This window comes from Acanthochromis polyacanthus, chromosome 4 (assembly GCF_021347895.1).
Source record: "Acanthochromis polyacanthus isolate Apoly-LR-REF ecotype Palm Island chromosome 4, KAUST_Apoly_ChrSc, whole genome shotgun sequence".
NCBI classification, from domain to species: Eukaryota; Metazoa; Chordata; class Actinopteri; family Pomacentridae; genus Acanthochromis; species Acanthochromis polyacanthus.
Window position 1 is genome coordinate 45,243,713 of NC_067116.1, and position 22,573 is coordinate 45,266,285.

General features: G+C 39.8%; 1 long non-coding RNA gene across 3 annotated transcripts; it reads right to left on the minus strand.

Moving 5' to 3' along the window:
- Nucleotides 1-43: 43 nt before the first annotated feature.
- Nucleotides 44-22,469, minus strand: LOC110954099 (uncharacterized). Of its 3 annotated transcripts, none has more exons than XR_002595903.2 (4): nt 21,661-22,469; nt 11,298-11,379; nt 3,565-3,781; nt 44-724 (listed from the first exon to the last, which is right to left on the minus strand). It is a non-coding gene; the product is annotated as an uncharacterized LOC110954099 (long non-coding RNA). The 3 variants fall into 3 exon arrangements; XR_007941342.1 differs by lacking the exon at nt 44-724 and adding an exon at nt 1,752-3,167 and having other exon boundaries at nt 3,266-3,781; XR_007941341.1 differs by lacking the exon at nt 44-724 and adding an exon at nt 1,752-3,167 and having other exon boundaries at nt 3,235-3,781.
- Between the last annotated feature and the right edge of the window lie 104 nt (nt 22,470-22,573).

The following is a 22,573-nucleotide window of genomic DNA, read 5'->3' on the forward strand; positions in this document are numbered from 1 at the left end:
GAGTAGCATATATAATTAAACATTTTTTATGCATTGTAAACATATTTAAGGTATTTATTTTATCTTATTTTGTAGTATTTTTTAATTTTGACACCTGGGCTGCTTAACTATTTGAGGCTTTCTTACATTTATACTTTAATACGGCGTGCAGTTTCCATATAAATGTGCACATAAACATGTAAACACTCAGAAAATTCCTATTTTAGCTAAATAAGACATGTTTTGTTTGTGTTTTATTAAATATCAGAGCATGACTGCGTGTGTCTAGTATGATTTTAATTGCTCTGATCCTCTAAAACCTGCAGCCGCTCCGTTAAACATCCCGACTCTCCTTCCTTCCATGTTTTAATTTAGTTTTTGGCTGCGGCTGCGCTGAGGATTTGGGTTGCCCACAGAGATGAAGGAGATTTTTCTTTCTTTCTCTTTTTTCTTTTTTCCATGCACTTCCTAGAGGGAGCAGAAAAGGTGAAGAGGGCTTTTCTTTTTTTCCTTTTTCCCTCCTCCTTTCTGCTCTAATATTAACGAGCTAAAGGCTGAACTTATGAAGCTCCTGAAGTCCCTCGCCGTCTCACACACAAACCTCCAGTTGTGGATTCATTTCTACACTTTAAACCCAAACCTGCACCAGTCGATAAACTCCTTTATTGACCGTTTCCTTTCTGGTTGAAGGTTCCACTTGTCAGCTCGCAGTTTTTCCAGATCAGACGTGTTAAATCACCGCAAACTGTAGAAGAAAAAAATGCAGATTTTATCATTCTGACCCTGAAAAACACTCGAGTTGTATTTTATATTAGAAAATCTGTCTTGAAACCAAATGAAAATCCTGATTTTGGTTCAGAAACAGTTTTATTTAAGAGAAATGTAAACTTTTTTATCATCAGAGCAGCACCGGACTATAAACTTTATTTTTTATGATTTAATTGTCTTTTTTTTAACAGTTTGCTGTTATTTTACAGAATTTCTCAGCTGTGAAATTACAGATAATCTCTGTCAAAATTGCTGAAAATATATTATGTTCAAAAGAATGTTTTTGATTATTTAAATGTCATTTTTTCAACAATCTGCTGTTATTTTAAAGAATTTCCCAGCTGTTAAATGTCTGGTAAAATCACAGAAAATACATTAAAAATCGTTCATTTACAAGGTAACTATAAAGGAACAGTGTGTGAATGACTATTCATGCTTTTGCAGTGTTTAACAGTAAAATTACACTATTTTTTAAATTTAAAATATCACTATCCTACAGGTTTCTGTGGTATTTGTAAGAAAAAAACATATTTAAGGATGAAAATAGCAAATATATTGAACTGTTATTCACAGGTTGTTGAACTGCAGGTAATATCTAGTAAAAATACTCCAGAAAAAGTATTAATTTGCATGATAATTGTAGATAAAAAAGGCAAACAATGTTCACATCAAAACTCGACTTTGACAGAATGTGGCTGTAAAGGTTTAAAACTGAAATCAGCAAAAATATTGATGTTTCACAGATAGTTAGAGATGTTTGAAAGAAAAATTCTGTGTTTTAGGGATTTAAAAACAAAAACAAACAAATCAACAGTTAAAATATTTTTACAGTGTATGTCTGATAAAATATACAGTTTTATTGTGTTTAAATCTGCTAAAGATATCAATATTCACATATATTTATTGATGTTTTTACACTTTTTAAATTTATATATATATATATATATACAATTTTATTTTGTTGTTATTGTTTGCAGAACTGGTTCTTTAAAGAATCTCTTGCTAAAGGAACTAATCATGTTTATTCTATGACATCACTATGACAGCGCAACAAAAGACAGGAAGTGACAGGAAACCAACCAGACTTTTGAGCTTGACGTGAAAATCCTGACGTTGTTGTCGGACGTAAACGAGAGCTGATAAAAGACTGAATCCTTGAGCTGCTTGTGAGGATGTTTGAGAACCAAGGTTCCTTTCAAGGGTAACTCCGGCGTCATTCATCATGTTTGGTCCGCTGAGGTGGATGTCAAGGCCTCAGACGCTTCCACATTCACTGCAGAGTCTAACAGAGCAACAATACGGCCAAAATCCTCGTCTCACAGAGTGCAGCCTTTAATCCCAAACCACGAATGTTCTTTAATAATTCATTTAAAGCTGAATTAGGCTTTGGTCACATTTTATATCCGTCTATCAGGAGAAGAACTTGCACAAAGTAGAAGCCAAGTCCAAAAATCACCACAAAAGATGCAAATCACCACAAAGACACACAAAATCACCACAAAAGATGCAATAATTACCAAAAAGACACAAAATCACCACAAAAGATGCAATAATTACCAAAAAAGACACAAAATCACCACAAAAGATGCAAACATCACCACAAAAACAGGCAAGTTCACCACAAAAAGATGCAAAATCACGACAAAAACACACAAATTCGCCACAAAAACACACAAATTCACCACAAAAGATGCAATAATTACCAAAAAAGACACAAAATCACCACAAAAGATGCAATAATTACCAAAAAAGACACAAAATCACCACAAAAGATGCAAATCACCACAAAGACACACAAAATCACCACAAAAAGATGCAAAATCACGACAAAAACACACAAATTCGCCACAAAAACACACAAATTCACCACAAAAAGACATGAAATCTTCACATTTTTTTTTCATTTGTTCTTTTCAAACAATCGGATCGATCAGATGCAGCCTCTTAGATGAACTGCAGCTCTGTGCAGCTGAATATTGATTCTGTTCTTTCTGTGTTTCTGCTGCATTTTAAACGTCTCCGTAGGAAATAAAAATGAATATTTGTATTTGTAATATTTATAAACCGCTTCAGTTACTGAGAACTTCTTTGTGGTTTCCTGAACGCTGCTGCAGCTCTTCCTGATTTTTCATTCTGTCTCTTCTCTGCTGCTTTATTTACCTGTTTGGGCCTCAGTTTCACCTGTTTGCCTGTCTAGCTGTTTACCTGTTTGTCTGTTTAGTTATTTACCTGTTTGTCTGTTTGCCTGTTTAGCTGTTTACCTGGTTGCCTGTTTAGCTGTTTGTCTGTTTAGTTATTTACCTATTAGCTGTTTAGCTGTTTAATTGTTTACCTGTTTGCCTGTTTACCTGTTTACCTTTTTGCCTGTTTAGCTGTTTACCTGTTTAGCTGTTTGCCTGTTTGCCTGTTTAGCTGTTTACCTTTTTGCCTGTTTAGCTGTTACCTTTGCCTGTTAGCTGTTGCCTTTTTGCCTGTTTAGCTGTTTACCTGTTTAGCTGTTTGCCTGTTTAGCTGTTACCTGTTTGCCTGTTTAGCTGTTTGCCTGTTTACCTGTTTACCTGTTTATCTCACACCGCAGCTCAACAGGAGGAGCTGAATTAAACATCAGAGGAGCTTTGACCTGAAGTCGAAGGGTTTTTATTCTGCAGCTCTGACGTGTTTTGGTTTAAACCCTCTGCAGGATTTCCGCACATCAGCAGGACAAACATGAGGATTAACACTAACTGCTGCTGCTGAGAGCAAATCAAAGTTTAATTCTATATCCAGGGATTTTTTTTCCATCGAGATTCTCTTTGATGTTTCCCTGCAACACTTCACCTCATTTGACTTCTGTCTGAGCGACGCTGGAGAGTTGAAGCTTCGATCCTCCTTCAGCTGCAGGTGATGATGGATCGAAGAACATGGACAGAAATTGGTAGAACCCAAGGAGAGCTATTGATCAGAGTTCAAGGCTCAAATCCACCCAGCAGAGGAGATCCATTCAGCAGAAGCACAACAGTTCATATATATTAGTCAGAGACGTGTTGAATATTATCTGCAAAATAGAACAAATCAATAATAAGGTTTCAAAGAGAGTGAATGTACTCTGTCAGGTCTGTTTGTTTTGGTACAAATAAATACATTTCACGATCAATATGTCCCAAAAAGCTGCAAAAATACCTAAAGTCCTCAAACACAGGAATCCTCAAGAAGTCTGTGTAAACTTTGGAGTGCTGCCTCTTAAAATGAACCCCAGTAAACACATGAGCATGTAATAAATGCACTGACATGTCACACTGATGGACTTACAACATGTTCTAATCATGGCCGTCTAATCTTAGCCTGAACGTTGGATCTGGTCGGTATTTCTGCACACTCTGAATATTTATGTCCTAATTTGGGCTATTTTTCTCTAATGTTTTCGAGCTGGGTTATTTTTAGAGACCAGACACACTGTACTTTCACACAGGAGGCCAATAATCTCCACACACACTTGAACTCTGTCAAGCTAATGCTGTTTCATTACAATAATTGCGTAAGGCCGAAGCCGCGGTTTGTTTGTCCACTCTCAGACCTCTCGCTGAACTTTCACACTCGTCCCGCTTCCCTGATCCCTGACTTCCTCGTCCTTCTCCGTGTGAGAACATAAACAAACACCGTCTTTTATTATTGTCATTCTGGGAAGTTTCAGCTCCAGTTCCTCCCATCCTCAGAGGTCACGGGTCAGAGTCGTAGTCGTCAGGATGTTTGGGTCCTCAGGGCTGGAAATAGGAGCGACGGTTTGAGCCCCTGTACAGGGGCGGATCCAGATTAATTTTAGTGGGGGCCTAGGGGGGTACAACAGATATATTGTGTGTGTGTGTGTGTGTGTGTGTGTGTGTGTGTGTGTGTGTGTGTGTGTGTGTGTGTGTGTGTGTGGTGTGTGTGTGGTGTGTGTGTGTTGTGTGTGTGTGTGTGTGTGTTGTGTGTGTGTGTGTTTTTGGACCCCAAAACGTGTCAAAATTTGCGTGCACATCAGTCGTGGTACAACAGTATTTATAGATATATAGACAGACAGACAGACAGACAGTTCATTAATCCCGAGGTAAATTGAACGGAGCTTAAACCTTAACTGTTTTTTTTCACTGCAAGACTGCTGGAAAAAATGCATGTAAAGAAAACTGCTGAGCTGATACACTGATTGAATGGGTGAAGTCTCGGTAGAATCCATCCCTGCAGCGTAAATCTGAGCAAGATTTATATGTTTTTTGAATCAGGAAACCAACCAGTTTTACACTTTTGTATAAACCACATTAGCAGATAGCATCTTGTCACCTGAGTGAATACTTCTTTGGTGAAAACAGAAGCATTACTCAGCCACATTTCCACAGCATGCATATTAAACGCAGCACTTGGGGGAACTGCAGCCTGTCACTTCGATCACACTTTTGGCAGCTTTCATACCCCAAAACGCGCCAAACTTTACATGCACATTAGGACTGGAGAAAAATTTGATATTTTAAGGGAGTTGGCCATGTGTGTGCCAAAATGGCTCCATAGCGCCCCCTGCAAAATTGAAAATTGTGGGGATGGTTCGATCCGATCCGCTGGATCGATATCGAGTTCGATCCAGGCCAGAATGACTGGATCGAGCATCAGAGTTTTATATTAGAACTCGTTCGAATCCGATCTATAAGCCCAATCTATCTCATATATCCTCATCTTCACTTTTCACGACATGCTGTAACACAGACGAGCTGTTGCCATGGTTGCCATGGTTGCCATGTGCCCGTGTTTTCATCACGTGAGCAGAGAGTGAACAGAAGCCTGGAGAGCTGTGGTCATCTCTTCTGTGTGGAATTACTATATGCGAATGGAGGAGAAAAGTAGAATAGCTGAGTGCAATGTTTGCAAAATGAGTGTCTCAAGGGGTGGCAGCAAAACCGGACATTTTAACACAACGAACTTAATAAATCATCAGCAGAAGCATCATGGAAAGCAGTACGGAGACTTTTTACAGGCGAGTGCAAAACAGAAAGTGAACTGCGGCAGCCATTGTTGCAGGAAGCACTACAGAAGAGTACAAACTCACTCCAACGCCAAAATATAACTGAGAAAATTGTCGAGTTCATTTTGCTGGATGAGCAACCACCTTGTGTGGTGGAAAATGTGGATGTTGAAGTATTTTTGTAGTATCAGACCCCCCCTTCACGTGAACGTGTGCGCCTTACGTTCACTCTGTGGCCACTTGACGGCTTTCTGTTGTACGTTTACTGTTTTTTTGTTGTTTCTACTGTTTTTCGGGTTAAATGTGATTAAGTAATGAACTGTGGACATGTTTTCCTGTTAAATATGATTAGGTGACAGGTCTCTCCTCCTCTAAACGGCATCAGAAGGAGATCCTATGCTGCTCTCAGCTTCACTCACATGAGAACGTTAGGACAGGGGTTTAATCGCCAGATATTATTTATATTCCATCAGTGTTGTACACGTGTCAATAAATAATTGTTCACTGTGTTCTACATTCAGTACAACATCAGCGACTGCATGCAAAAGAAGAAAGACACTACATAGATTGCTGTATCACTGTTTACCCTTGTTTTCCTGTTTTTGTTTTGGTGTATAGCCTGGATTTTTATTGTTCTGATTGTGTGTCTTGAGAAGCCACGTGTAACTTACTGAGTTCTATCTACATTGTTCTAGTGGAGATGATATTATTTTATGTTAATTCATAAATTATTTATTGCAGCCTTGCAATGCTATTGAGGTGTAATGTAGATTTTCTGTTTATACACTGGGATTATTTAGTTTAATTTAAATATGTGCACCAAGTTGCAGTTTTATTCCAAACATCTGAATGGTGCAGCTGGATCTGTTGTGTTTACAAACGCTGTTAAAAGCGATGTGAGCTTTAAGTTTTACTAAAGCCACAGCAGTTACACAGAACTTGTTGTCACATGTTTTCCTTCTTTCTTTAGGGAACCAGAACAGCTGTTGTACAATGAACGTGGTGTTTTTAGATGTCAGTGTCAAGCAAATTACATCCATGTATTATTAACAACTTTTAGAACGACAAAAGAATCATATCGGTATCGGATCGGTATCGGCCGATCCTCAAGGCTGCAGTATCGATATCGGTATCGGATGTGAAAAAGTGGTATCGAGCCATCCCTAGTTTGAACTTTTAGAAATATCATTTGTTCAGCGTTTTGAGGGAAATCTTCCTAATAAAAGTCCTGTGAGGTGTTTGGGCTGCTCTGCTGGATGTTTCAGTGCTCAGGGCTGTGGCTGTTTAGGTCCTCAGGGTTGTGGACATTTCCTTTCAGGGCGGACAGAGGGTCATTGTCGGGCCCCCGTGTCACTGGAATCCTGGGAATTTATATCCTGCTCTGATCTGTGCTCTCAAGTCGCCCCACTGCTGATTTCACATGCAGTTAAGAAAGAAAACCTGAAAGGCTCCGAGCGCTTTAAATCTGCTAAACCTTCAGATTACTCATGAAAATAAAACAATATATTTACTAAACTGACAAGATGACTGCATCACAGTGAAGACAAATCTCAATCCTGACAAAACATTCAAATTGATTTTTTAAAAAAGTGAAAAAATAAAATGAGACGAATGATTTTTTCTTGAAAAAAGTGCTTCAGGACTTTTGTTCAGCGGCTATTATTATGTTGTGAAAGAAACTTCTAAATTAATGGAGGAGAAAATGAGAACAAAACGAAGAGGTGGGAAGACTGAAAGGAAAGAAAAGAAAAGAAAAGAGGAAAGAAAAGAAAGAAAAGAAAAGGAAAGGAAGAAAAGACGCTGCACACTTCAGAGTTTTCCATTATTAGTGTTTGCCAAAAGAGCTGCTAAATGACGACTTATTGGGTTTATCTCGATAATTTAATAACATAAGGTCTTTATTTTAGAATAGAATTATGATAATAAATTTGTTCACTACAGCAGAAACAGTTCAGTTCCCACCACAATAAATACAGATAAATAAATAAAAGAAACAATAAGGAATAATAAAAAATGTCCAATAAAAAATGTAAAATGTTAAAGCGTTTTATGTCGAGTACAAATAGTGAGAAAGAGTAAACAAAAAGGGTTAAATTTCAGATTACAGAACCAGAATCACTGTTGAATTACCCTGAGCAGACTTATGCTGCATACATAAAACTGAATTTAGTTATTCAATTCAAAAAGTAAAGTTTTTACATAACTTGATCTATTTATTTCTCTGTAAATGTTGCATTAAAGTTTTAAAGAGTTTTCCATTTTAACAGTTTTAAATTATTTTTTTTGAACAATTTACTAATATTTTGCAGGTTTCCCTGTTTGTTAAATTACAGATCAATGTTCATCGTTAAAAAAAACAGGAAATGTTTTGAATGTTTGCTTCAAATTTTTAGATTTTTTCTTTTTTTTGCTGATCGTCAAATTACAGTTTAATGCATTTAACCAGCAAAAACAAACAATAAACAATCAAACACATTCTTTTACACACATTTGACATTATTTGATTAAAGAAATATGTACATTAAGAACTAACAGATTGTAAATTGCTTTTTTCACTGTTACTTTACAGATTATTTCTTACTAAACACTAGGTTATTTCACGTTGGATTTCTAGGTATTTTTAAAGATTTTCTTAGGTGTAGTTGTCTTAATGTTAAGTATTTAAGGAAGGAGATGTAAAAAATCCTGACTTCAAGGTGAAGAAAAATTAATTTATTAAGTTAAAATGTGATTATCTTTGTGCCAATTTACTGGTATTAGTAAATAAGTAATATCAATAAAATTAAATACTAGCAGTATCACTACATAATGTACAAATCTGTTCTTTTACAGTGTGTAAAACTACAATTTTGATGTGCTTTAATCTGATAAAAATGTAATTTTTAAAACCATTTTGGCCCTTTTTCACTGTTTTTACAGTTTTTGTTGTATTCAGTCGTTTTTTATGTACTTTTATGGCGTAGTGCTGCCAGATTTTCAGGATTATTCCGGATGTTTTGTTGTTGATGTCGAATAAAGTGGCACCATGATGTAGTCGAGACACAGTTTTATGAAAAAAACCTGATATTCTACCTTAAATTACTGAAATTTTACTGAATTTTTACGTAGCCTACAACAGTAGAACAGTGTTTGTTATGCTGTGTGATGTAACACTGTGGTTCTTGCGCTACTCGCGTGTTTTCCTCTGACATTACGGCGAATATCTCATCTCCTTCCAGCGGAAATGTTTCTAGGAACTGAGCTGCTTCACGTGTTCATGTTGACATGTGAAAGGAAGCAACAAAACGGCGGCGTCTCCGTGTTTCCAGATGACAGGAAGTGAAAGAGATGCTGAGGGAACAAACCGTCTTCCTGATGCAGACACACCTCTTCCTGCTGAGCTGCTCAGTACTGGACCTCCATCGTTACCTCCACCCTGACTTCCACCTTCAACCTCCATCTTCAACCTCCATCCTGACCTCCACCTTCAACCTCCATCTTCAACCTCCAACTTCAACCTCCATCTTCAACCTCCATCTTCAACCTCCATCCTGACCTCCAACTTCAACCTCCATCTTCAACCTCCAACTTCAACCTCCATCTTCAACCTCCATCCTGACCTCCAACTTCAACCTCATCTTCAACCTCCAACTTCAACCTCCATCTTCAACCTCCATCTTCAACCTCATCTTCAACCTCCATCCTGACCTCCACCTTCAACCTCCATCTTCAACCTCCAACTTCAACCTCCATCTTCAACCTCCATCTTCAACCTCCATCCTGACCTCCAACTTCAACCTCCATCTTCAACCTCCAACTTCAACCTCCATCTTCAACCTCCATCTTCAACCTCCATCTTCAACCTCCATCCTGACCTCCATCTTCAACCTCCATCTCAACCTCCATCCTGACCTCCATCTTCAACCTCCATCTTCAACCTCCATCTTCAACCTCCATCCTGACCTCCATCTTCAACCTCCATCTTCAACCTCCATCTTCAACCTCCATCTTCACCTCCATCTTCACCTCCATCTTTACCTCCACCTTTACCTCCACCTTCAACCTCCATCTTCACCTCCATCCTGATCTCCAGCATCCTTGTATCTTCTCACCCACACATCTTCTCAGGAAGGACATTGAGGCTGAAGCTTGACCAGAAACCTTCTCCCGGCTCCTTATCAATGACGGGGCGAATCCTTGAACCCTGAAGGCTGAACAGTGAAGCTCATCAGCGGGAGAAACTTGTGAGGAGAAGGTCAGCAGAGAAAAAGACGACCAGAGTGTTGGGTTTGGTGTTGACAGGTGGTGATGAGTGTGAGCTGGAATGCAGAGGAGTGGTCATCAAAGGGTCCCTGAAGGTTTAATCTGCTCTCAGATAAGAGTGCTGTGGTCCATGGGGGAAAACAAGGTGCTGCTGGACATGCAGAGTTTCCACACATCAGCTTCCAAAAAGTCACTCCAGGAGCTTTTTCCAACACGTCATTAAACAACGGCAGACAAACCGTTAAAGCTGCAGGCATCATTTTCATTTGCTGACAGAATAATGTTGCACCAATTCACTGTTTTATGTCGTTTAAACTCAAATTCTGCATTTGTTGATTCAAAAGTAAATCAAGTTGAGGTAATTTAATAACACTGGCTTGATAACCTCCATGTCGTCCTGCAGGTCAAAATTAACACGTTTTAAAGTTTGAAAATGTGGGAAAAAAAATGTTTTCACAGTGAAACTTCTGAGGTCCACGTTTTCAACATTTTTGGGAAATCTTTGAACATTTTTTGGTGAAAAAAAAGAAAAGTTAAACATTTTCTTTAGAACATTCACAAAAAATCCTTTATCTGAATGTTCTTAAAGAAAATATTAGAAGTTTTACTGATATATATGGAATCACTTTAGGTATTTTTAGGATTTTTTTGAAGATTTTTACTCATTTTTTGAAAATATTTACAAAAATGTTCTTGCCAAATTTGGGGAAGTTTTTTCCAAATAAAATTTTAAGGGTAATTTTTAAACAATTATTGGAATTTTATTCCAGAAGGTCTTGCAAATTTTCTGAAATTTTGGGGAAATTTTTTGTAGAAGTTTTGATTTGATTTTTTTTTTACAGTCAATGTGTAATTAATATTTTTTCTGTAGGTGTATGATTTATTATATATAATTTAACAAATCAGGGAAATATATAAAGCAACACCATTTATATTATTATTATTATTATTATTATTATTATTAACATTAATAATAATAATAATCTATATATTTATTTATTAACTACCATTTTTCAGTTCTTAACGTACTTTTTCAAATAAATGCAAATATATGAAAAATGGAGATATTTGTGTTAGTTTAAATATAGTAAAAATATTATAATTCATGGTCAAACATTCAAAGAGACCAAATTAGTATTTGTAAAAATATAGATTTTCCTATGGGCATTATTTAAAGTTTGACTTTTTTTTTTTTTTTTACAGTCAATGTGTAATTTAATACTTTTTTCTCATTATCGGATTATTATCTATAATTTTACAAAATGGGGAACATCTGTAAAATGTGAGTGAATTGGCCAAAGAAAACATTTAAAGTTGATTTGATAAGTGAATTTTTTCTCACCTTGAATGTCCTCAGAGTGCACATGTGACGTAGAGGAGCTGAATGAACGGTCTGAAGGTTCAGCGTCGTGTCGGAGATAAAGCTGAAGGCGAGAGGAAGCAGAACCTTCACTTCTTATCTGCAGAGAATTCACTGGTCAGCAGAGGAAGTCAGATCTGCTCTAAGTTATTACATTAACAGTCTGTTATCATCAGCAGCAGCTTCCTGTTTGACACCACAAACTGCTGAACTGAGGAACATTCTCATTATTAAAGACAGCGGTGGAAAAAAGTTCACACATTTAATGAAAGAAAGCAATAAATCAACAAAACTCACTTCAATTACAGTCAAACCTGCACTCTAAAACTATTAATCACTTCAATGCAAGAACTCAAGATTAAAAACTACTGATTTAGAGGACTATTTAAGTTGAAAACATGATTTTATTGAGCTGGACTGATTGAATAATGGTTGCATTAACTTATAAATGGGTGTAGTTAAAATAAAAGATTTGTGTTTTACACTGAAAAAAAGAGAATTAAATGAATGCTTTGATTAGGAACAAATCCAAATGAGTTAAACTGGTTGGATGTAAATTATTATTTAAAGAAAAGTCAATTTAATGTTTTCAGTTTATCCAACATAAATATTTGATTTGCCCAAAAAGTAAAATGTAAAACTAGACTTTGTCATTAGATTTTACTTTTCTTCCTTTTCTGAATTTGTACTTGGCAAAAACGGTCGTTGAAAAAACTGATTTTAGATTAATTTTAACGCGACCAAAGAAGATCCATCCATCCATCCATTCATCCATCCATCCATCCATCCATTCATCCATCCATCTAAAAACTTAATTTATTGACTTGATTAATCCACATCAAGCCTAATCACACAGTTCAGAGTTTGCATGTAGGAAACATGTGAACCTCAGTTACTTATGAAAGACATGGAAATTTGCTGCACGTGTTTTCTGCAGATGTACCCAAACTTCCCCTGGTCACAGATAAGGTGTGCAGCGTATCTGGAGAGTATCCTTTGTGGATATTTTACAGACGGCCATCCCGTGTCACAGAAGCTTTGTCATACGAAGATGTGATGGATGTTCAGCTGCTCCAGGGAAAGGTGTGAACTCTGCAGCTTGATCAACAACATGCAGTCCAGTACTATATGACAGACGTGTCACTAGCGGGTCACTAGATAGATGATGACAGGCGTCTTCCTTCACCAGACACTGTTGTGTCCAGGCACTTGACCGACATGGTGGCTCAAGTATTTGAGAAGAGAAACAAGCTATCTGTCCTCATTTTAGTTTAAAAAACTTAATTTAGAGGTATTACAAAAGTTTTACAAGGTGTCGGACCGCTGTTCGACGCTCCTCATTTGCATAAAGTAGCTGAGACTTCAACTTTATGCAAAACAGTGAGCAATGCAACACTCTGTTGCTCGAAACATATCACGACTCTACCAGAATGCATTGTAGGGCGTTTCACATGGACAATGAATAGGAAGCGTTACAGTGACGGATCCTGTGTACCTACCAGCACCCAGGTATTGTAAAGGGGAGAGCAACAACATGTGGCAGGACAACAACAATAACTAGAGGCGTTATAAATCCCAGTGGACATTTATCCTGGACTGACATCACTGTTTCAGTCAATAGACCCATGATTTGGGATGCAAACCAGCTCTGTTACTGCACCACTGGGATACAAGAACACTGCTCTAGTCGACCCCAGTTTTGAAGTTGTGGTCATCAGTCATTAAAGTCACTGAAGTCTTCGTTTTGGTGCCCATTTCTACCTAAACACAGCAATACTCTCTGCTATAACATGGACTGTCTGAACTTTGAGAGACTGCCTTCCTCTGGTTGCTACAGTATCCAACAGTAAGAGGTGGAACAACCAGGTACTACAGCTAATATCAGTCCTGGCTTATCATGAACACATCTGTTCTGATGGGAAGTCATTAAACACCATTAAAGTCTTTGTCATGGTGCCGTCGCTAGCTAATACCACCTACAGCACTTTCTGCTTGCCAACATGAACTGCCCGTAGCTCAAGTGACAAATGCTCCCCGCTCGCCAACATGAACTGTCTGTAGTCTGAGTGACGCCTCCCCTGGTCTTCACAGTATTTAATTGCAAGATGCTCCACCTGGTGGAACAACCAGGTACTACAGCCTTTATCATTCCTGGCTTGTCTTAAACACTTGACCTCTAGTCTGAGGTCATGAAGCATCACAGAAGTCTTTGTCATGTCCATTGCTAGCTCAACATCAACAATACTCTCTGCTACGACACGAACTGCCATTAGTCCGAGAGACCACCTCCTCTGGTCTCTACAGTATTAAACAGTAAGAGGCTCCATCTGGTGGAACAGCCAGGCACTACAGTCTATATCAACCTTGACTTATCATAACATACCTGCTCTAGTAGGAGACCATTTAGCCTGACAGAAGTCTTTATGTTCCCTGTGCTAGCTAAATGCTCCCCGCTCGCCAACATGAACTGTCTGTAGTCTGAGTGACGCCTCCCCTGGTCTTCACAGTATTTAATTGCAAGATGCTCCACCTGGTGGAACATACTACATACTTGGTGGATACTACAGCTGATCTACAACACATTTCCTGACATGCCTGTAGAGAATACAGGTTTTCACCGTCTTTTGGAGCTTATGGAGCTGCACTGTCTAACCCTACTCTCTAACACAACATTTCAGACAGTGTCCTGTTGGAGCTTTACAAACACAGTTCCTGAATGCCTATGTAACATTAAGGAACAGCTGGATGCAAAAGGCCTTTTTTTCTTCATGCATGGCCGAGATATTCGGTTGTAAAGCAGATATATTGGATCGTTTTGACTGCTTTAATTACATGAAGGTGTATTCTCAAGGAAAATGGTATCCGTGATAAAATATTAAATGTCTCAGATTGGATCATCAGGTGTTTGGGACATTCTAGAATTGTGTCGGCCTGACTGAGAGACAACAAGGAAATCAGATGTTGAGAAGAAGTTTGTTTATCTCAGGGCCTAAAGCGCAGCAACAGAAATCCCTACAAAGTGTAAATCACTAACACAGGGAGTCTTCTGAGGAGGATAGTCCACCATCGCTTTGTCTGTTTAAGCTCACAACCCTCTCCGTGGTGGACGCAGCCCATCTAACACACTGATGCTCTCATGCATAAACACATCAACACACAGCGGCTGAATGGAGGCTCCTGCTTCCTGGCTCCCCAGGCAGCTAATTACTGAGCCTTCCACACCGACAAAGGGAAGAGAGTCTCTCCATTCAAACATATTAAATCCCTCCATTTACGGGCTGCAGCAGAGGCGGCTGCAGAGAACGCAAGCGGAAGCTTGTTTTGCCTCCTGCATCTGTGTGTGACACTGAGTCCGAAAGAGGAGTTAAGGTTGCAGAAGTTTATGATGTGAGGCAGGAGGAGGAAGTGCATTTCTAATTTATTTACTTACATGTGTGCATTGAAAGCTAACTATACAACTAAATGTTGGAGCTCTCTGTGCTTGCTGCATAATATTTAGTTTTCAAAAGTCTAGGGTCATCCAGATAATTCCATGTTTCCATCAAAACTCCCACTTTTATCTATGTGCTAACATAACTGTACAAGGGTTTTCTAATCATCAATGAGCCTTTCAGCACCATTAGCTAACACAATGTAGCATTAGAACACAGGAGTGATGGTTGCTGGAAATGTTCCTCTGTACCCCTATGGAGATATTCCATTAAAAATCTGACATTTACAGCTAGAATAGACATTTACCACATTAACAATGTCTACACTGGATTTATCATTCATTTCATGTTGTCTTCTTTGGGGAAATAACAGCTATTCTTTCAAAAAAAAAAAGACATTTCTAAGTGACCTCAAACTTTGAACAGTACTATAATAAAATACAATAAAACCATAAAGAAAATGCAGTAAAAATATAGTAAAGAAATATTAAAAAATATGGTAAAATATTAGTATAAATACAGTAAAATCCAGTCAAAAAATATACTAAAAATGTTTTAAAAATACAGTAAAAATCTTGGAAGAATACAGCAAAAATGCAGCAAAATACAGTGAAAATATGATTTAAAAATAGTAAAAAAAAAATACTGTAAAAATAAACTTAAATATATTCAAAATACAGTAAAATCTAGTAAAAAATATATTTAAAATTTCAAAGGTTTGGGTCCCGTAGAAATGTCCTTATTTTTGAAAGAAAAGCAGTTATTTCCCCAATGAATATAGCATTAAATGAATGATAAATCCAGTGTAGACATTGTTAATGTGGTAAATGACTATTCTATCTGTAAACAGCTGATTTTTAATGGAATATCTCCATAGGGGTACAGAGGAACATTTCCAGCAAACCATCACTCCTGTGTTCTAATGCTACATTGTGTTAGCTAATGGTGTTGAAAGGCTCATTGATGGTTAGGAAAACCTTTATGCAGTTATGTTAGCACATGGATAAAAGTGGGAGTTTTGATGGAGAACATGGAATTATCTGGATGAACCAGACTGTTGAACAGTAGTGAAGTTTTCTGTGATAAATGGTCCAAACTTGCTGAAAGTTTTGACTAATATTTTCAGCTCTAGTATTCGATGCAGCAAATTCAAGAAAAATTAACAATTAAATGCTTAATAGATTCATCATATTTATGTTGAGCACTGATAATCTTTGTTTTTAATCTGTTCATTTTGTCTACATTAGGATGGAACATACCACCTATAAACAAATGGTTCAACGTATATAAAACTACACATGCACATCAGTCAGTTTTCTGACACTTGCAAAAACAGCAGTAAAGCTTCCAGAAGTCTGAGACAGTTTAAACCACCAGATCTGCGGCCTTCAAGTCGAACTTCAACAGACACACCTGTTTAGGGCATTTCTAATTTTGGGTTTTGGAGAGAAAATATTCTGTCTGACTGCAAACAAACATGTGACTTGTTTGTGCTGTTTTTACCTTCTTGGACTGGAGGGAACAAAACAACCCTTTGGTGGGAGGAAATTTGTATCTTTTGTTGTGCCACTGCAGACAGTTTTGGTATGTGGTGTTTGCAACAAGAAGAAATAAAAAACTGGAATAATATTTCAGGGCTGAGGGACTAGTTTCACTGCTGTTTGCTCTTCAACAATCTCTGCGTCGTTCTCACGGCTGCAATCCCCCAAGTCTAAATAAACCGCCACCTGCGGGTGAAAACGCTGTGATAAAACCAGAAGTGATCAACACATTAATGGCAGACACTCCATGTTCCCAGTGGAGATGCTGCCTTTGTGAGAGCGTTCTTCAGAGATATTAAGGCATTTAAAACCCCTCACACTCGATTTTAGATCTTCATCGACAGCGACCTTTGCCGAAGAATTCCTGGCCGCCTCACAACGACAGAAGCACAATATGCTCATTTGATGTGCACAAAGCTGCCGTCGCCTGGCTCTCTGGTCACATTTAATCCCTATTTATTCACACGTTGTATCCCTTTGTCCCTGTTTGACATTTTGGAGTGAGGTGAATTGGCTGTTATTTTGGAGCCACCTACTGAAATGAGGCTGTAGTGCAGCAGAGGCAGGCTGGAGCGAGGGGCTGCATGTGGAGACAGCACAAAAAAACATTCGCTCAACCCTCGTCTGCTGCCTCCCAACAAGGAAAGAAGTCGACGTTGTGCACAGCACCTGAGAGGAAGCGGGAAGAAGTTTTAAGAAGAGGCGAGGAGAGGGTTTGTGTTTACCTCCAGCTGGCGTCAGACGGCGTGACTGCCACAAAGAGATCTGTTTTGACTAGATTCCACAACCCTGAGTCCTTCAGACCTGTTGAATTTAATCTCACTAAGACTCATTTACTCTGTTCACTGGGTAACAACATTCCTTCAGATTAACAACGAGCCACGAGCTCTTAGCCGAGCAGAGCGGCGCGGAAACGTCCAAGCACACAAGCTGCACCCGAATGCACCATAAATACGAAGCGATTGTTCTATTCTAATCTGTTCTCCTCTATTCGGAGCCAGCAGGTGAACAAAAAACAAACTGTGTTGGTAGGAAAGCCTTGCAGCTCTTGTGTGCTGCTAAGTTCCACTGATAGGGCAGGTTTCATTATGGGGATATTTGCTGTACAAATCTGAGGGAACTGTGTGTACCTTCTTTATTGCAGGCAGGTATTCTGCTTCCAGGCTGCAGTGTGTAATGTTTACCCTCCTCTATGACACACGGACACTTTGTTTAGTCCACAATGCCACTGCTGGACGACAACCTGACAAAGAAAATCTGGTACAAATGTGAAATTGTTGTGCGGTAGTTGTGCATTATCCTGTTGTATTGTGTCTTTGAACGCTCATCCTATTGCCTATGTACAAAAATAATATTAAAATGCAAAAAAATAACCAAAATAGGGACATTTATCTTAGAATTATTAGTTTCTAAAAGGGCTGGGCGATATGGCCAAAAAATAAAATCTATTTTTTTAGTCATCTTGGACCATTACAATTTTAATGGATTTTTGTTGTTTCTTTGCGGTCTGTTTGCTACGGCTAGTGCTAGCCATGCTGCACTCCCGTAGCTGCAGCACTCTTCCCATTCTTTAGGAAGCCTCTGCTGGAGGTGCTGAAAGAGGTTAGTTTGCTGCTACTCTTCGTTTTCACAGTACTTTTGCAAACCTTGCACATGACTGTAGTTTGCTCTGTGTCAGTCTTGTCAAAGCCGAACCACTTCCATATAATCGATGTAACATGAGGCCCTTTTCTGGCGACCAACTCTTCGTCTGCTGTTCTGTCCGCCATGACGGGGGTGTGAGTGTTTTGGTGGAAGGAGATGAGAGGCGGAAGCAAACACCAGTGCACAAGTCGTGAAAGGCAGGAGAAGAATCTGTATTGTTATATATTTAAGCTCGCCTCGATTTTACGATGTGGCAAATTTTCAAATCGTCAAGTTTTAAAAAGGCGAATTAATGGAATTAATTCGATTTATCGCCCAGCCCTAGTTTCTAAGTAAGTTGAACCACCTATTTGAACACAGGAACTGATGTGAAAATGAATGGATAGCTCATTGAATTAGAACATCTCTTTCTCAAGGCCATAGATGTTTTTTATCTCTCAATGAGGACATGGAGCACTCTGCACTGAACACATACAATACTTGATTATGTGTAGCCACTTAAACCGACACAAAAAGCCAATAATCTCACGTTTCCGTTCCTTCCTTTTCTTAGTCACATGTGATCGTTGGACAGTGGACTGATGGGAAATCATGGTGTATTTTATTTGTAAAGAATGTGAAGTAAAACAGCACAGAAACACAAAGTAATACACTCAAAAGTAAGAAATAAAACCACAGCTCGTTCATAGGGAATCCAGGAAATCCTTGGATTTGTTTGGTTTTCATGGATCTTCCCAGGGCCATAATTATTCATACAGCAGTGTTTTAGCCTTAATATTCATTATATTCAGTTAAAGTTGTACTTTGTGGAAGGTTTTCAGTCCTTACTCGTTAAATTAATCAGGTAAATGCCCACTTATAGAGTCTTAACCTCAATATTTAAACTTGTTAGGGTAATTTGTTAACTTATTTTTCTACTGGAAAACACTTTGGCACGTGTTAGGTTTTATTTTTCTCAGCTATTATTAACTGAACACTGAAATTATAATACATATGAGTGTTATAATATTGATAATAACAAGCATTTAATGTGCAATGAATGTCTGAGTTGTGCTTGACCTTTAAAAGGAAAGAGATAGAGCTAAGCGCTAACTCAGACAGGTCAGACTAGAAAGTTACAGCCGCTTACAAAAAATGATTCTTCTTCTCCACATGCACATGCTAACAAAGAGTTCTGGCTTTGATACACAGCAAATTCCTATTTCCTTTTAATGTAACATCTAATTGCACTGAAACTGCTAATCTCAAGGTTATTTGAGGGAGAAAACCAGAATAATCCTCCCTAAGGACACCTGCATCCTCCTCATGAAGTACCACTGATGCCTACATCACAGCTCAGCTAACAGGACTAATACTAACTGGTAGAAGGTTTACAGGAGGGTTCTTTTCACAGGGTGTGGCTGCTGGGGATTGGATGAATCACATGCCAAGATATATGGACATATCTGTGCACCAACTAATGGGAGAACTAAGTCTAAACCAGTGTTTATCCCCACCTTTAGCCAATCACATTTCAATATTTCAATTATGTTGTGTTCCATAACCAATCACATTTCACCATACTGGAAAAAATATCGTGTTCATATCAGACTTCATCCTGTTCTGGGAGGCGGTTCCAAACAGAAAAGGTCGTTGTACAAGATTCTTTTGAGACACTGATATTTAGAAAATAAACAGCTTAACTGGAGAGAAGTGGTTTGTCTTCTATGTCAAAAAAAACACGCTCACCACACGACTGCTGTTGCTTTGACTGCGCTCTATAAATAACAGTCTGGACTAATAGTTTGATCAAGGACATAAATGCCAGGAAAACTGACAATGATATAGGTTAGAAAGAGGCATCAATCTTCCTCTGGGCAGTGGCAGGATAATGGCACCACAGTGGCCATTAGTGGCAGTCTGAGGTTTTATCGTTCCTCTGTGCCACTGACGAGCCAGCGATGTGCCACAGACTGCCATGGACTCCCACTGAAGTGCCACAGACAGCGAGTGAAGTGGCAAAAAACTTCCAAAGAAGTGCCACTAAGGTGCCACAGAGGTCACTGAGGTGTCAACAACTTCAACTGGCACGACTGGCACACACTGTTACTGAACTGACATGCGCTGCCAATGAAGTGCCATAAACTCTCATTAAATGGTAAATGGTTGTATTTATATATCGCTTTTATCCAAAGCGCTTTTACATGATACGTCACATTCACCCATTCACACACTGATGGCGGGAGCTGCCATGCAAGGTGCTAACCACGACCCACCAGGAGCAATTAGGGGTTAGGTGTCTTGCTCAGGGACACCTGGACATGAACACGACGGGCCGAGGATCAAACCGGCAACCTTCCAGTTACAAGACGGCCACTCTACCCACTGATCCATGCCGCCCCCCTCATTGAGGTGCCACAGACTTCAGCTGGCACAGTCTGCCACTTAGGCACCACTGAGGTGCCACAGACTGCCCCTAAAGTGCCATACTCTGACAATAGAGTGCCACATACTACCAATAAAGTGCCATTAAAGACCTCAACTGGCACAGTCTGCCGCTTAAGTGCCACTAAGGTGCCACAGACTGTCACTGAGGAGTGAATGACTTTAGCTGGCACATACTGCCACTAAGATGCCTCTGAAATGCCACAGAGTGCCAAAAAGTGCCACAAACTGCCACTAAAGTGCCTCATATCACTAAGGTGGCATAGAATTCCACTAAAGTGCCCCAGACTGCTGCTTTAATGCCACATAAGTACCACAGACTACCAGTATGGTGCCTCTGAACTGCCACAAACTACCAATAAAGTGTCACAGATCACTGTGGATCCATGGAATTCCACTTAAGTGGCACAGACTGCCTCTGAGGTGCCACAGACTTTCACTAAAGTGCCATAAATGGTACCTCGACTATGGTGCCTCTGAGGTGCCACAGACGACCTCAAAGTGCCACAGACTACTACTAAGGTGCCATACACTGCCACCAATGTGCCGCTAAGGTCCCACCAATGTGCCACAGACCACCAGTAAAGTGCCACTAAGTTACAACAACTCACTAAGGTACCATACAATTCCACAAAAGTGCCACTGAGGAGCCACAGACGACCTCAAAGTGCCACAGACTGCCACTGAAGTGTCGCAGACTACCACTAAAACGCCACAGACTGCAACTGAAGTGTCGCAGACTACCACTAAAACGCCACAGACTGCCACTGAAGTGTCGCAGACTACCACTAAAACGCCACAGACTGCCACTGAAGTGTCGCAGACTACCACTAAAACGCCACAGACTGCCACTGAAGTGTCGCAGACTACCACTAAAACGCCACAGACTGCCACTGAAGTGTCGCAGACTACCACTAAAACGCCACAGACTGCCACTGAAGTGCCACCAAGATGCCACAGACCCCTCCTGAGGTGCCACTGAAGCGTCAGTACCTGCCAGTGCCACTAGGAGGATCCAGGCCTCACTGACTGATAAGTTGCAGCCCTGAATGTATTGAGAATGTGTTTTTGTTTTTATGCAAACAGTGAGAAATGACAAAACAATGTGTTGAATATTAAGAAACACATAAATGAGAGTATAACACGTGACTTTATGTATTTAAACTGTTGTGCCATTATTATTATCATTGTTATTATTGTCGTCATTATTATCATTATTATTATCATGTTGATTATAAATGCTTCCATATGAGCAGACCACATGCCCCTGTGCGCCGGTTTTTGCGGGTCGTGTTGCTATCTTACCCTCCAGCCTGACAAAAGAGCTCCGGAGCCTCAGACAGTCCGGATCCGGTTCCCGGTGGAGAGATGGCGGCTGCTCGCTCCGTGTTTTCCCGCCGACCACGTGTGGCCCAGCTGAGGTGACTGGCAGGACTTGTTTACTGGTGGAGAGACTCGCAGAAAGAGCGACGGAAAGAGGGGAACCTGGGGGAGAGAGCTCGCCAAACGGGACGGGAATCCAAGTTTTTACCACTTGACCCGTCCTTGAAGTCCTTTCGTGTCGCTTTTTGCGCTTCTCGGAGGCGACGCGCTGACTTTGCGCGTGTTTTCACGCGGAACTCCGCCGCCGGGAGCCCGTTTGTTTTGGATTAGCCAGCTAGCTGTTTTCCCAGCAGCTAATCTGAGGAGAGGAACGGGCGGCGTGGTGGAGACTTTTCTCACTTCACGGCACCGTGCGGGTTAAAAAAAGACGGTATTTCGGTCTTTTCGCCGGTGGACGGAGAACAAGTCGCCTCCCAAGTCTTTTTTTCTGTTTGTGTTGTTTTTTTTCCAAGCCCCCCTCCGCCGTTTTTCCTTTTCGCCGTTTTATGGGTCCGTTTGCGGCGTGGTGGTCAGCGGGGGTGAAGGAGTTCAGAGGAAGGTCGTAGCGGGGAAAGCTGCACGTTTTTCCTGCCGAGGAGTTTCCTGGCATGTGCCGCTGAATAAAAAGGAGGAAGCACCGGGAGATAGACGGACTAGTGAGCCGCTAACCACCCCCAGATCTGGCCTTATATCCGGGCAGCATCGTCCGTAACTCCCGCAGCCGGAGCGGAGCTGTACGACTCTAATCTCCCTTTGGAGGTTTGTTGTTTTTTCCCTCTTTTTACCGCAGAGAAACGTTTGCAGCTTCTTCTGAACCTCCAGGCCAGCTTTCTTTGGGATTACCAGTGATTATATT